Source organism: Ambystoma mexicanum, chromosome 8 (genome assembly GCF_040938575.1).
Source record: "Ambystoma mexicanum isolate Mex_15411 chromosome 8, UKY_AmexF1_1, whole genome shotgun sequence".
In the NCBI taxonomy this organism is placed as follows: domain Eukaryota; kingdom Metazoa; phylum Chordata; class Amphibia; order Caudata; family Ambystomatidae; genus Ambystoma; species Ambystoma mexicanum.
Window position 1 is genome coordinate 1,652,330,761 of NC_090929.1, and position 14,037 is coordinate 1,652,344,797.

Here is a 14,037-nt window from a genome sequence, read left to right on the forward strand (position 1 = left end):
ATAGCAGAGCCCTCAGCTGTAGACAGTTGCCCTAGGGGGTGATCGGCTGTTTACAATGCCCTTGCCCCTCTCGTGCCACAACCCATGAAATACAGCTGAGTTCCACAAACCATGCTGTCCAGCTGTCGCATAGCCACTGACATAGTAGTCTTCCTTATGCCTTTGCAATAAGCTCTGCAGGATTGAAAACTCTGCAACATAGTAATCTCTTTTTATCACAGAATGTTACTGTTCACTCGCTTTGTATTTCTCCTCTTATTTACTTGTTTGTACAGACTACAGTCTTCTGAAGGCCGTTCATCCACTGAATCACTTTGAGGCCATACCAATGGCAGTAGGTGCTATGCAAATATCAAAAAACCTAACACATTGTTCTATGCGTTTATTCAATCACATGCCTTTTCTATTTCTAAAAACTAGAACCCATCACATTTGTCAGTCTTAGTAAAAGTGGTTTATTTCACCCTAAACTGTGACTTTATCAAACCCAGGCCCTTGGCATGAGTGTAATAAAATAAAATCGCAGAAAGAGAAAAGTTACTACTAGTGTTATTCACTGGTGTCCAAAACAGTAAAAATAGACAATACTGTGAATGCAAAATGATATAAAGATAATAACATATTTTTCATACATAGGACATATTTACACGCATTAATATTATTATCCAATCGAAATTGTTACTCATTTATCGACCTTGGAAGGATGAAAGGCTGAGCTCGCCTTTCTGGCATTTGGACCTGCGACCTGCAGATAAAACACAGATTTTTTAAAATGTATGTATTTATTTATTTATTTATTTATTTATGTCTATAGAGTCTACAGCCAACAGGTATCGGGACGCTTACACAAACACAGGGGGAACAAACATAAAAAACAAGACAAAGAGGGCAATACTAAAATACCCTAGCTGAGAGTGGTTGCATCCTAGAGCGAACTGATCACAGCAGCGAGCGCTCAACCCACTGAGCTATCCTGCCAGCCTCTAATTTTGAATATGTTATGTTACTTGGCATTTATATAGCGCCTTTTCTATCATTGGTATGATCTCAAAGCGCTGGTAAGATGAACGCCCTCGGGAACCGTAGTTCAAGTCAGCAGAGAGAGAGAGTGTGGTATGGTGCGTGGGTGTACCGGATATGTGTGCAGCTGGTGTGGTTGTTGGATGATAGCTGATTTCTAGCGATAGGTATGGTGCTGATGAAATCAGTTGGATGTGTTCAGTCTGGTGGGTGGACACCTAGACTGGGTTCTGGCTGCGTTAGGCCTGAGGAACGCCTAAGCTAGCCGGAATGTGCTCAGCTAGCTATGTTTTATTATGGTGATGAGGTGTTTGTGGGGTCGTGTTCGTATGAGCACAGCTAGCCCAAATCATCATGGTAAAGCTGTGTTCTAGTTGAATGATGGTGTATAACAGAGAGTAAGCATAGTGGTGTGATTCCATGAGCAGGACAGTGAGGACGAGCATATCCACACACATATATATATATATATATATATATTGCGATGGGATGGATAATGGTATATATGGGATACAGATACCTAAGGGGATACTGGTACATGGCACATATAGGCTATACAGGTATTAGGTAGCATCGAAACTCAACAAAATGAGACAATTAGGTCTCCCTTAATGATATTTGGGCTCGCTGTCAAGATGTTAATGTTAAAGGACTGTACCTCTATGTGTGCACATGCTTACATTCACAATCCTATCTAGCTACGGTGCAGGCTAATATTCTCCAATCTTAAGTGTGGCACATGCTAACACTCAGTTACATCTAGATGTGGCGCATGCTAGGCTTAAGAATTCCCTCTATGTGTGCACATGCTAACATTCACAATCCTATCTAGATACGGCACAGGCTAACAATTATTACACCTGTCTAAGGTGACCTAGGCTGATCTTGACCGTTCTCTATAAGTTAGTTAATATTGGCTCTAGTTAACATTGGCTTTGCGAACCTACCGATGATACATAAAGCGCTATACAAATGCAAAGCAACATAACATAACAGTATGCTAGTGCATAGAGCAGTGCAAAATGTATAGTCCAGCCAAGAATGTATTTAGGTTGCTGGTCACTAATCTCTTTAAGTATGCATGTTGTGATTCTATGGCAGTCAATGTTGTGGAGAGGCAAGGTAGAATGGTGAGGGCTTTCTGGAGTTGAGTAATTGCTCTACCCCCACCCATGCCACACTTACAGTTTTGTTGCTGTCTGTTGGTGGCTGGCTTCCTTTGCAGACACCTGCAGACACATCTTGGAGCCGCCTCTGTTAGAGCCGCCCTTTGCCTTGGGGCCCTTAGCCACAGGGGCTGCCAGGCAGAGGGCTGCCCTGGTAGGGTCAGTTAAGACCAGATAAATCAGCCAATGGGAGGGGGAGGTCGGGCCGGGAGGCGGGAGAAAGGGGAGAAACCACAAACGGGGAGCTGGGAACTGGCGAGGCACACAGGACCTCAAATCACATTTTGTAAACAAAAAGGCCAGAAATGGGGTCGCAGCAGCAGCTGCACTCACCTGCTCCTCGAGGTCTTAAAATGGAGCAGGTGGCAACGAGTGGGTCACTAGACCCGAGACCACAACATGCGGCTACCAATCATAGGCCATGGGCGGGCTGGGAGGTGGGAGGAAGGGGAGAAACCACGAACGGGGAGCTGGGAACTGGCGAGGCACATAGGACCTCAAATCACATTTTGTAAACAAAAAGGCCAGAAATGGGGTCGCAGCAGCAGCTGCACTCACCTGCTCCTCGAGGTCTTCATCATTGGGAATCCCATCTGTTATGTATGTGCACATGGGCTTTCCAACCCGGGGTGCAGGGGGCGAGTTAAGATGATTAAAGATAATAATATATTTTTATACATAGGACATATTTGCATACATTAGCACTCATTTACCAATCTCAAATGGATGAATGGCTGAGTTGGCCTTTCCGGGGTTTGAACCTTGCAACCTGTAGATCAAACACAGATCACAGCAACAAGCGGTTAACCCACTGAGCCATCTTACAGCATGCGAGATGCATAACCACATACGTTCCACTGCTCCTTACTACTGTAAAAGTGAGATATGCATTCATTACAAAATTGACATTTCTTTATTGCTTCATTTACTTTTGGTGCTCATATTGTGCGAGTTTAGCTTCGGAAAGCACCAGAGCTTTGTACATTAGTAGGGGTAGGAGCCGATGCACTAGACGGCTGCAAAGAAGAACAAAACAAAATTACAATGTGCGTTAATCGCAGCTGCCCATAACAGTAGACATGAACAACAGACTTGGACACAAAATCCTTTTTGAGGAAAAATACAAATATTTTGCAATTCAAAACTGCACATGCCATCATTAACCACATTATTCCAACTTTTGATTTCAGCACAGCTTTTCTGTTAACACCTTACGTAATCTACAAACCATTATTTGTTTTACTTTTAATTTGTATGTGGGGGGGGGGGGCAGTTTTTGTTCTTTCTGGTGTATGTATCATGGGGACTCATGCCCTCTGTATTGGTTTTGCCGGCGCATGTGATGTTCTGAGGAGGCGAAGAGTTTAATGAAGACGTGCCCTGCAAATGACATGGGTTCCCCTGAGGAGGGTTGCGTCACTCGTATGTTCGCAAGAATAACGGTGGGATGCCAGCTTGCCAAGGATCATATAAAGGGGGTCCTTTTGCCAACAGTAGTTTTTTCAATGGAATCTTTCTTGGAAAAACCATCAAAATATATATATTGGGGGAGGAGGGTTAAGAAGTTAAAAGGGGTGGGGGTGGGGTTAAAACATAGGGAAATGGGGGGCTTGGGTGAGGACCCCTAAAATAAAATTAAAACATTTTGATACGTTAATTCGATGGATGTTTTTTGGTAAATAATCCGTAGAAAAAACTTGTCGGCAAAATGACATTGAACCATAAAGCATTGGGCTCTGTCACAAGAGCAGTCTGCACTTTTCAAGTACGAATCCGGTGGCAAAGTAGACTTAGCATCTCCTCCGGGGGCCCATACATCAAGTATAATGTGTTGAGACTGAATTCCTATTTTAGGGTTCTAGTGCCACATTACGGCCCCTATAACCTTTTGCTTTTCTCCCATTTTTTTTTGCATTATTGACCTCTTTTTGGTGGCTAGGGGACCTTCTTCCTGTACTTAAGAAGCCAAATCCCAAGCGGTGCTCCCTAGGCCCCCAATTGTAGCCCGAGCATGAATTTATCACCCTGCACTGGTTTTAGGCAATAGGTTGGTGGCAGCTGTACTTTAGTTTTGGCTTCACCAGGGGTGGCTGCCATTTTACTGAATTTTTCCCAATGTACCCTTTTGGCAGCCATTGGGGCACCAATATATTTTATTAAGTCCTGCCCTCCACCATTTTGGATTTTAGGGCTTTTTGTTCAGGGAACCACGAGGTAGGCCTAGAATGGCTGTTCTGAGCACTTGGGCTCTTTAAGAACCCACAACGGCAACCTCCATATTGGTTCTTACTGGTGTAGACCAGTCAAGTTCCCACATTTCTTCCTCTCATCCTCTAGTGGTGGCTTGTGCTGACTAACAGTCGTGATGACCAACCAGAATGGTTGCCCTTCCGACTCCTTCCTCCCATCGCCCTTTTCTGTTGAGTGTGGGTCTTCCCTGCCCCTTCGCTCTCTTAGCTCCCTTGTCTTGGAAATTGGAAGGAGCGGGTCTGACGACATTCTTGATCAAATTCCATCCATTTTTACACTGCTGCCACCATTTTAAGCACTCCTCTGGCCATACTGTTGAATGCAGTGGTTCGGGAAAAACTGGTTGGGGTTTTCTGCAGATAGACCTCCAGTCCGGGCTTCCTGAATCTTCCTTCTGAATTTCCTTTGGTGTTGAGTTGGCTTTCCAACCTGAGACTGTTGTGAGACAGGCATTGTATCCAGAGAGACACAGACTCAAAGCTAACAGTTTGAAAAACATTGTTGAATCTCCTTGGGTTGGTGTAATTCCCAACTGGCCCTAACTCTCAAGGGGTTGTTCCCCTGGATGTTTCTAAGGGCCGTCAATGTCTGTAAATCCAAAACCAAAGGCTGTCTGTGTCAAAACCTATGCTTGCCCTCACTCTTAGACAAAATGTGTTCTGGGGTCTTCCTAAAGAAAAAATGGTGGCTCAAAAAGAAATGTAAACAATGACTGGTTTCAGGTGGCCTTACCATCACGTGTAGTTCTGCCAGTTTCAAAAAGAAATTTCAACACAAAAATCAGTGGCCGTGGTACCTTCCACGTAGGGCTCCTCTAGCCAATACATTCCACAATGTCTCTGGTTTGCCTGTGCGTCCCTTCCCCAAGCTTTAGTCTTTCCAGTTCCAAACAAAAAAACACAGTTCTTGTCAGGCCTCTCGAGATGCCCTTCCCCAAGTCTAGGCCTCTCCTGCAAAGGTTCAAAATGTCTGAGGGCCTCTCGGGGTTCCCTTCCCCAAGCTTGGGCCCCGCTGGTTTCAAACAAAAGTGTGCATAGTTCTTCCATCTGCAGTGTCAGACTTTCGAAAATGCTGGTTTTCTGCTCCACCTCTTTGCGACCACTCTGACTTCTGAACCCACTCCTCATGCTTTGTATCTTTTCTTCTGCCTGGTTTGACTTTCCCCTTTCTTTCCACTTTGCTGTGCTTCTTGCACACTCATCTTGCTTTGTTGTGCCCAAGGCACACTTTGTCACTTTGCCGTGCACCCTTGCACCTTCTTTTCCTACTTTCCGGTCACTTGCACCCTCTTTGCTTTCCAGTTCTTTCAAATGCACTCTTTCTATCCTTCAGGTGGCTCGCACCTTCTCTTCTGGTTTCGGGTGGCCTGCACCCTGTCTTCTGTCTTTATCTTTGCACCGCTCGCACACCTTGTTTTCCTTGCTTTTCTTTTTCGTGCCGCTTTCCACCTTGAAATCTCTGCTCCCAGTGCAGTCACACGCACGCCACTGGGTGTCTCTCTCTCTTGCTACGAAACTCACCCAGATAGCGCAGCGCTGGCGAGCAGCTTCTTGGGATCTGTGGGTCGAGGTCAGGGTCTCACAACCTGCCCCTTAGACATTCTGGGACCCGCACACGTCCCAAGGGAATGAGCAGTGGCCTGGAAACTGCCAATAATTAGTAATTCGCCTTACTCCCTCGCCGCTCTGCAACCCTCCATCCACACGGTCAGAGTCTGTGTCCTGCTCTCCTCCGGACTTTCCAGGCTTCCAATGCTGCAGCCTCCATGTTCCAACCGACAACCCCAGCTCGCTCATCTTCTGTGGCAGAAGCACATCTTTTATACCCTAACTGAGGGTGTGAATGATCAAAGTAAAGTGCCTGACCTTGCCTGACTCTTAGTGGGACAGCCTAGTGGTGAAATGTAGTAGGCCTCTCTGCTTCTCACTGTTATGTCTATGGGTAATCCTCACTGCTCCTGGTTGCCTCTTCCTCCTCCCAGTACTTGTTAGTGGGGAGGGGGAGATGGATTGGGATTGGAAATATCCCATAAAAACTGAGGGAGAGGATTTTAAGGTGTAATGGGGAAAGGGGGAATACCATGTCTCACCCTTGGGCATTCTCCTCCCAATCCCCCATGACCCTCCACTCAGGTGATCCTCCCACGCTTGTCCTCCCCCAGGTTCGGGATCCAAAAGCGATGGCCCTTCCCTGACCACGTGAATAGAGGATCCCGGGGGAGTAGGTGGGAGAACACCGTCAGGTTTCTCAGACTGTTTTCCAGGACTTTTACTGCCACTGCCTGCGGTTTTCTTCCAGGTTCTCCTGCCTTGATGTAGGTAGCTGCAGTTGCTTGGAAGGGTAGTGGGACAACACTACCCCATCTCGTTTACTCCTGAGGTCCTTCTGGGTTGCCTCCACTGTCGTCCTCCCCATGGGACCATGTCCTGTGGTTGTGTCACCCTTCCTTTGTTGACCAAGCCAATGGTGTCTGGCTTCACGGGTTCCTTCATCTTCGTCGCCAGTGTTTTCACTGCTGGTATAAGGTGCTCAGTCGTGGGAATGTCCTTTTGTTCTTCTCTCCCACCCGGAGGGGTCATCGTTGCCTTAAGGTTCAAGCCCCTGGTTGCTGAACCTTTTAAACTACACCTAAAAAAAGAAGCACTCTATATCCGATTGTTTTGTGCTGCTGGAACAGTTTTCTGTACAGCTAACGCTATGACCTTTTGGGTCCTTGGGTGAACTATTATTCAGGATACTTACCCTCAGGTCCGGGATCGTGAATCTTTGGAAGAGCGTTTCGACCGCATTTCACATTTACTAGCATATGGGTGGGGTACCGGGGGTTCTTCCTACTTTGCTGCATCCTCTCCCGGAGTGTCTTCTTCTTTAGCCGCCTCTGGATCTGTTCATTCGGTCTCCTCTGGTCCTCCCTGGGGTTGATTGCCACTGAATCGGCACCTGTGCGGTGAGACAGACATGCCTTCGTTTCCAAATGCATGTGTCTGACCTACTGACATCCAATTGACTTCTATGGAACTTTCTACTCACCCTGGAACATTCCTATAGGGACTTTGGAAAAGTTTAATCCACTGTTCCTGGAATTAAGGGCAGTCTCTCAGTGATGGTCTCTAAGCAAGCAGCGTGACCCCCGCTCAGTTCGTTCTGTCAGGAGTGCCGGACAGCACCTGCTGCTCCGCTCCGCTCTGATCGCTGCTCATCACTGCGCGCGCTCACTGTTCTGCGCGCTTCTCGCACCGAGTCTCGCGATGCCTCCCTCACCCCGGGCTCTCGTGAGACTCCCTCTCCACACTATCCTTTCTCTGCTGATTCATTGTATGATATTGAACACACCTTTCACGATGGATACTGCTTCCTCTCATGCCAGCTGCGGAGCGTCGACTGCACCTTTTAGGCCACGCCTTTAGTAGAATGAGTAGAATGGGGGGGGGTGAGTCGTGTACTTTTCAGGGTAATTAGCTACTTGCAATTTGGGCCGCGCCAGACACGTTTTAGACCTGCCCCCCAAATATTGTTTTGGAATTCGCTATGGTTCCCCCATCGATTTCTTCCGCCACTTAAAATACTTTTGTCTCCCCTTCCAAACACCCACCCAACTGGCACCTGTGTCTTCTGTTGGGGACCTACCCCCTAGCATTCTGAGACACCCCAGGACTATACCCCACACCACGACACAAAATTAACTCCAAGGGGGCCTATGCACGCCTGCCTGGTGACCTGGGTGAAGTGGGGGCCTTAGGGCAGGATCTCCCTAAGGGCAGTCAGGACCACCAAGGGGTTGAACAATGTATTCATTCAGAATTAACCCCTTTAACTCCGAATATTTTGTAAATTAAATGGGTAGCTATTGTTAGGTGTGTAGTATAGTCTATACATGGTGGGAGGTCCGAGCGCCAGGTGTGCCCCTGTTCTACTTTAACAGTGCCCTGTCCCACCCACATCAAGGACTTGACTTTTCTTAGCTGGCATTGGTGATGCCCTTGTGTGAAGGTGCTTAGACGTGGCTTGCTCTATGCTGTGTGTCAGCCTGTCTAATGCCCAGGCTGCGGCTGACTGGCACTGTTGTGATGTGGTAGGGGGCCACCAGGGTGCCCTCTGCTGGTGCAGAAGCTGGAAGTTGTGATAGCCCTGTGTTGGAAAGTGAGCTACCTAAAATTGGACTAGCCTACCTAGAAATCACAGGATCTCCATACTAGCAGGTACCGCTGAAAGGAAGCTCCATCTGGAGCTCACTTGCCCTGTCGCTGACTCTGTGTCAGGAGTGGCACTCTATTAAGAGTGGCACAGGACACCCAGAAAGGGTTTGGGTGGTTGTGCCAAATAAAGTGGACAGATAAGAACACACACAGCGGAAAGAAAAGAGAACGAAGAGTAAGCAAGAGTAGCAAGGGAAAAGATACAGAATGAATACCCTCTTGGGGTGTATGCAGATATAGGAAAAGAGTATTCCACGAACCTTGGAAATACTCTAGCCTTCTGCAGTTTGCTATAACAGAGGCCCACGCTGATTGCTCATGACTTGGAACAGCAGCTCTGGGTGTCTGTAATGTAGCAACAGGACAAGGGAAGGGGCAGAGGTTGACTGATGGGAACCAACAGACAAGCTCTGTACAAAAGGGTCTACAAACAGTACAAGAGAAGATACTACAGACAAATCCAGTAAAGGAGGTGATAGCAAACTAGCAGAAGGAAATGAAAGGAAAGTCGTGTAACAGGATAGGATAGCAGAGGACAGTAAGGAACAAGGTTGAGAGCTCAGAGGAGCAGGAAAGCAATGAGTAAGCCCACAGGAGTAGGACTGTAAGGTAGAACGCCCAGAGGAAAAAGGGCTTAGGGCAGCAGATTAAAGCAGACTGCACGGCAAGGATCCCGTAAGGGCCGGGCAGTAAGGAGTGAACCCTGAGGGACAGGGCCGCTGAACGTAGAAGGTAGCAGAGGACTGTAGAGAGCTGCTAGGCCGAGAACCCAGCGGAAAAGGTAGATAGTAGGCAGCGGAGCGTGATAAGCTGCAAAGTAGGAAGGCCCAGAGGACAAGGGCTGTAGGTAGCCAGAGAGAGGTAGGCTGCAGAGCAGGGAGCCCCAGAGGACAAGGGCTAAGGCAGCCGGAGTGAGGCAGGCTGCGGGGCAGGGAGCCCAGAGGACAAGGGCTGAGGAAGGAAAGCAGCAGAGCGTGACCAGCTGCAATGTAGAGGGTCCGCAGGGCAAGGGCGGAGGCTGGAAGGCAGCAGAGTGTGATCGGCTGCAATGTGGAGAGCCCGGCAGGGCAAGGGCGGAGGCTGGAAGGCAGCAGAGCGTGATCGGCTGCAATGTGGAGAGCCCGGCAGGGCAAGGGCGGAGACTGGAAGGCAGCAGAGCGTGATCGGCTGCAATGTGGAGAGCCCGGCAGGGCTAGGGCGAAGGCTGGAAGGCAGCAGAGCGTGATCGGCTGCAATGTGGAGAGCCCGGCAGGGCAAGGGCGGAGACTGGAAGGCAGCAGAGCGTGATCGGCTGCAATGTGGAGAGCCCGGCAGGGCAAGGGCGAAGGCTGGAAGGCAGCAGAGCGTGATCAGCTGCAGTGTGGAGAGCCCAGAGGAGCAGGGCTGTGAGGCAGGGAGCCTGGCAGGCTATGGCTGGAGGCAGCAGGGTGGAGCAAGCAACAAGGCAGGGTCCAAGCAGGAGTGAAGGTAAGCAGCATACAAGATCCGTAGGAAGATGCAAAAGGTGGAGGAAGGACTCTCAGATGCAAGAGGCTGAGCCACTGCAGGCAGCAGCCTTTATACTGCCTAGCCCAGCTCAGGGGCAGGCTAATTGGTTGCACCTGGCGAAGCACACCTGCAGGCAATCGGCCACCTCCCTTTCTGTTCCTGGGCTGGTGGAAGCAGCGCAAGTCTCTAGGGCTTCTGGGGGGTGTAGTTCCTTTGATAACCAATAGGAACAGCCAGGAATCGATGCTTGTAGCCAGGTGCATTATGGTATGCGTAGTTTGTTGGAAATAATAATTAAGCAGCAAAGTCTCGCAAATGGGAAATAAAGTTCCCAAAGTAAATATAGATGGATCCAAGAGTCTGTTGTAAATAAATGATAAACATATAGTCCAAATTGAGCGTAAATGGATGCGCCCATGGCGCAGGCATGACAGTATGCCCCTCTCCAGGCCCTTCTCCAGGCTCCCTGAAGACCGACCTATAGGAAGAATGTCTGTCACACCGTACAAGAGTCTTACTCCAAAAAGGCACATCATGAAGCACCAGAAACGGGTTGCAAGGTGAGAGTCTTGAATGACGGTGATAGTACCAAAGTTCTGGACTTTTGATGTAGAAATCAGAATAGACGAAGTCTTTGGACCACAGACCCCAACTGTGTGTGCATGAAGAGAGGGACTGCGAAAAACTGCTGCAGGCTCCATGATAGATTTTGCTTTGACGGGCAACAATATGGTGCTGGAAAGTGGAGCCATAGGTACAGCAGAGTTGGTAGCTTTAGGAAGGCTTTCCAAGACATCCGGAGCAGCAATGACAACGTTAGGGTTAGCCGCAGAGAGTTCAGGAGTCACAGCAGCGGTTTTCCCATGATTAGTAGACAGTTCAGAGGTAACAGCAGCACTTGAATGGCTGTAGAGAGTATCAAGGCGGTAGCAACTGGGTGTGTGGGTGTCATGAGAGAGCCAGCGGGCTGGAACGCACCTGAGACTGGTAGAGTAGAGTCTGGCAGTCTTAGTGCTATAGATACACCAGCAGGAACAACTGGAGCAGTAGTCTTAACAGGAAAACCCTTCGCTGACCTTGCAACAGTTAGCATGTAGGATCAGGAAGAGAAGGTGCTGAGGGATCAGGTTGTGTAGCAGAGGATTCTGCTGCAGCGAGCACAGCTGCGAAGGAAGTAGAAATCTGGGCATCGGGAGCATCAGAATTAGCAGTAGCTTCAGGAATCACAGTAGCTATAGCAACCTCAAGATTTGAAGCAGAGACTTGAGGAGTCTCAAATGTGGCAGGGAGTTTAGGAACCACAGCAGCAGGAAGATCATGAATTGCAGTTGGAAGTTCGGGTGCTGTAGTAGCTACAGACAGTTCAGGTGTTGCAACTACTGGTAGATCGGGTACCACAACCACTGGCGATTCAGGGGTATCGAAGAAACTGAAGATGTTGATTGCTCAAGAGTGTTGTCTGATAGCACAGCCACACTTTGGCAAGCCCCGCTTGCCAACTCAGCATGCTCGGTGTGAACCGCGCCAGTCTCTTCAGCTGCCATTGTCATTTCAGAAGAGGTTGTAAGTGTGAGTACTGGACAATAGGCAAGGGTGAGGGCGGAACCATCCTTTGACTCGGAGGGATTTCCAATCAGAAGACCACCCTTGTTTTGCGGTGTAATGGCTGTGTGCGTGATTTGACCCACCGGAGGAGTTAATTCTTTTCTGTCAGTACAACAACCTGAGTTTCTGTGGCTGGAAGGTGAAAGAGCTGTGTCAGTCTTTAGAAGGGATACATATGCTATGTTTAGGTCTTCCATCTGCTTGGTATAAGTCTGTATACTTTTCTGTATGGCAATTCCAGGCCTTATCATGTCGATCTCTAAAGATAAGATGTCAGGTGTTGGACATAGTGTCAGATGGTCTGGTGACTTGTGTCCCTTCATAAGATTCTTATAATGCAAATAAACAAAGTCATCATAGAGGTCTTCGGTCTTTCTTTTAAGGCGTAGGAGTTGTTCGTGTAGCAGGTAAGCATCATTAGTTTGATCTAAAGCTTCAGAAGCTCGTGTGGTAGAAAATTCGGTTGTAGCAATGGGAAGACTGACCTTAGGGTTATTGTGGTTAGTAGATACTGTGGAAGCATTAAGATAACCGATGGTTACTATAGGTCTTTTGTACCCAGGACCAGATGCACAAACCTCAGGATAATGACTGCCTTGTCCTGTCAAATAAGGGTTTCCAGCATTCTGGGGAGCTTTCCAAGCTGATCTTGCGCATATCACTCTGGCAACAGCGTATTCTGGTTTAGAGTCCCCCACAATGAGTGCTATATCCTTGTCTGTTGCGGTGTTAGAAGGCTTGTCAGAAGACGCAGGAGTGTTTTTCACTGTTTGGTTTAACAAGATCTGTAAGAATTCATTATCTTGCTGTAGCTCTGCAACAGATAAGGACTGCGGGTCATAGTCGCAAATGTCATAATAATTGTACATGGAAGAAGGGTCAGCTAGCCAGTGAGTATAATACCGTGCTTGTAAATCTTTGTTTACTAAGGCGAGACTGTCCTTTAGACTAAGGTTCTTGTTTGCTGTCTTTAGGGAAACCATAGGTTTATGCAAAGGTTTCTTAACCCGAAAGGAAAGCATCTTTGTTCTGTGTGTGCCTTTCCGGCCTATGGAACAAGACATTTTTTGCTCTTGCATTCTGTCAGGAGTGGCACTCTATTAAGGGTGGCACAGGACACCCAGAAAGGGTTTGGGTGGTTGTGCCAAATAAAGTGGACAGATAAGAACACACACAGCGGAAAGGAAAGAGAACGAAGAGTAAGCAAGAGTAGCAAGGGAAAAGATACAGAATGAATACCCTCTTGGGGTGTATGCAGATATAGGAAAAGAGTATTCCACGAACCTTGGAAATACTCTAGCCTTCTGCACAGTTTGCTATAACAGAGGCCCACGCTGATTGCTCATGACTTGGAACAGCAGCTCTGGGTGTCTGTAATGTAGAAACAGGACAAGGGAAGGGGCAGAGGTTGACTGATGGGAACCAACAGACAAGCTCTGTACAAAAGGGTCTACAAACAGTACAAGAGAAGATACTACAGACAAATCCAGTAAAGGAGGTGATAGCAAACTAGCAGAAGGAAATGAAAGGAAAGTCGTGTAACAGGATAGGATAGCAGAGGACAGTAAGGAACAAGGTTGAGAGCTCAGAGGAGCAGGAAAGCAATGAGTAAGCCCACAGGAGTAGGACTGTAAGGTAGAACGCCCAGAGGAAAAAGGGCTTAGGGCAGCAGAGTAAAGCAGACTGCACGGCAAGGATCCCGTAAGGGCCGGGCAGTAAGGAGTGAACCCTGAGGGACAGGGCCGCTGAACGTAGAAGGTAGCAGAGGACTGTAGAGAGCTGCTAGGCCGAGAACCCAGCGGAAAAGGTAGATAGTAGGCAGCGGAGCGTGATAAGCTGCAAAGTAGGAAGGCCCAGAGGACAAGGGCTGTAGGTAGCCAGAGAGAGGTAGGCTGCAGAGCAGGGAGCCCCAGAGGACAAGGGCTAAGGCAGCCGGAGTGAGGCAGGCTGCAGGGCAGGGAGCCCAGAGGACAAGGGCTGAGGAAGGAAAGCAGCAGAGCGTGACCAGCTGCAATGTAGAGGGTCCGCAGGGCAAGGGCGGAGGCTGGAAGGCAGCAGAGTGTGATCGGCTGCAATGTGGAGAGCCCGGCAGGGCAAGGGCGGAGGCTGGAAGGCAGCAGAGCGTGATCGGCTGCAATGTGGAGAGCCCGGCAGGGCAAGGGCGGAGACTGGAAGGCAGCAGAGCGTGATCGGCTGCAATGTGGAGAGCCCGGAAGGGCTAGGGCGAAGGCTGGAAGGCAGCAGAGCGTGATCGGCTGCAATGTGGAGAGCCCGGCAGGGCAAGGGCGGAGACTGGAAGGCAGCAGAGCGTG

At 48.6% G+C, this 14,037-nt stretch overlaps 1 protein-coding gene across 1 annotated transcript in view; it reads left to right on the forward strand.

The window, feature by feature from the left end:
• HSPA12A (heat shock protein family A (Hsp70) member 12A) overlaps positions 1–14,037 on the forward strand; it is a 392,947-nt gene that overhangs the window by 149,348 nt on the left and 229,562 nt on the right. The gene's annotated exons all lie outside the window — the stretch shown is intronic.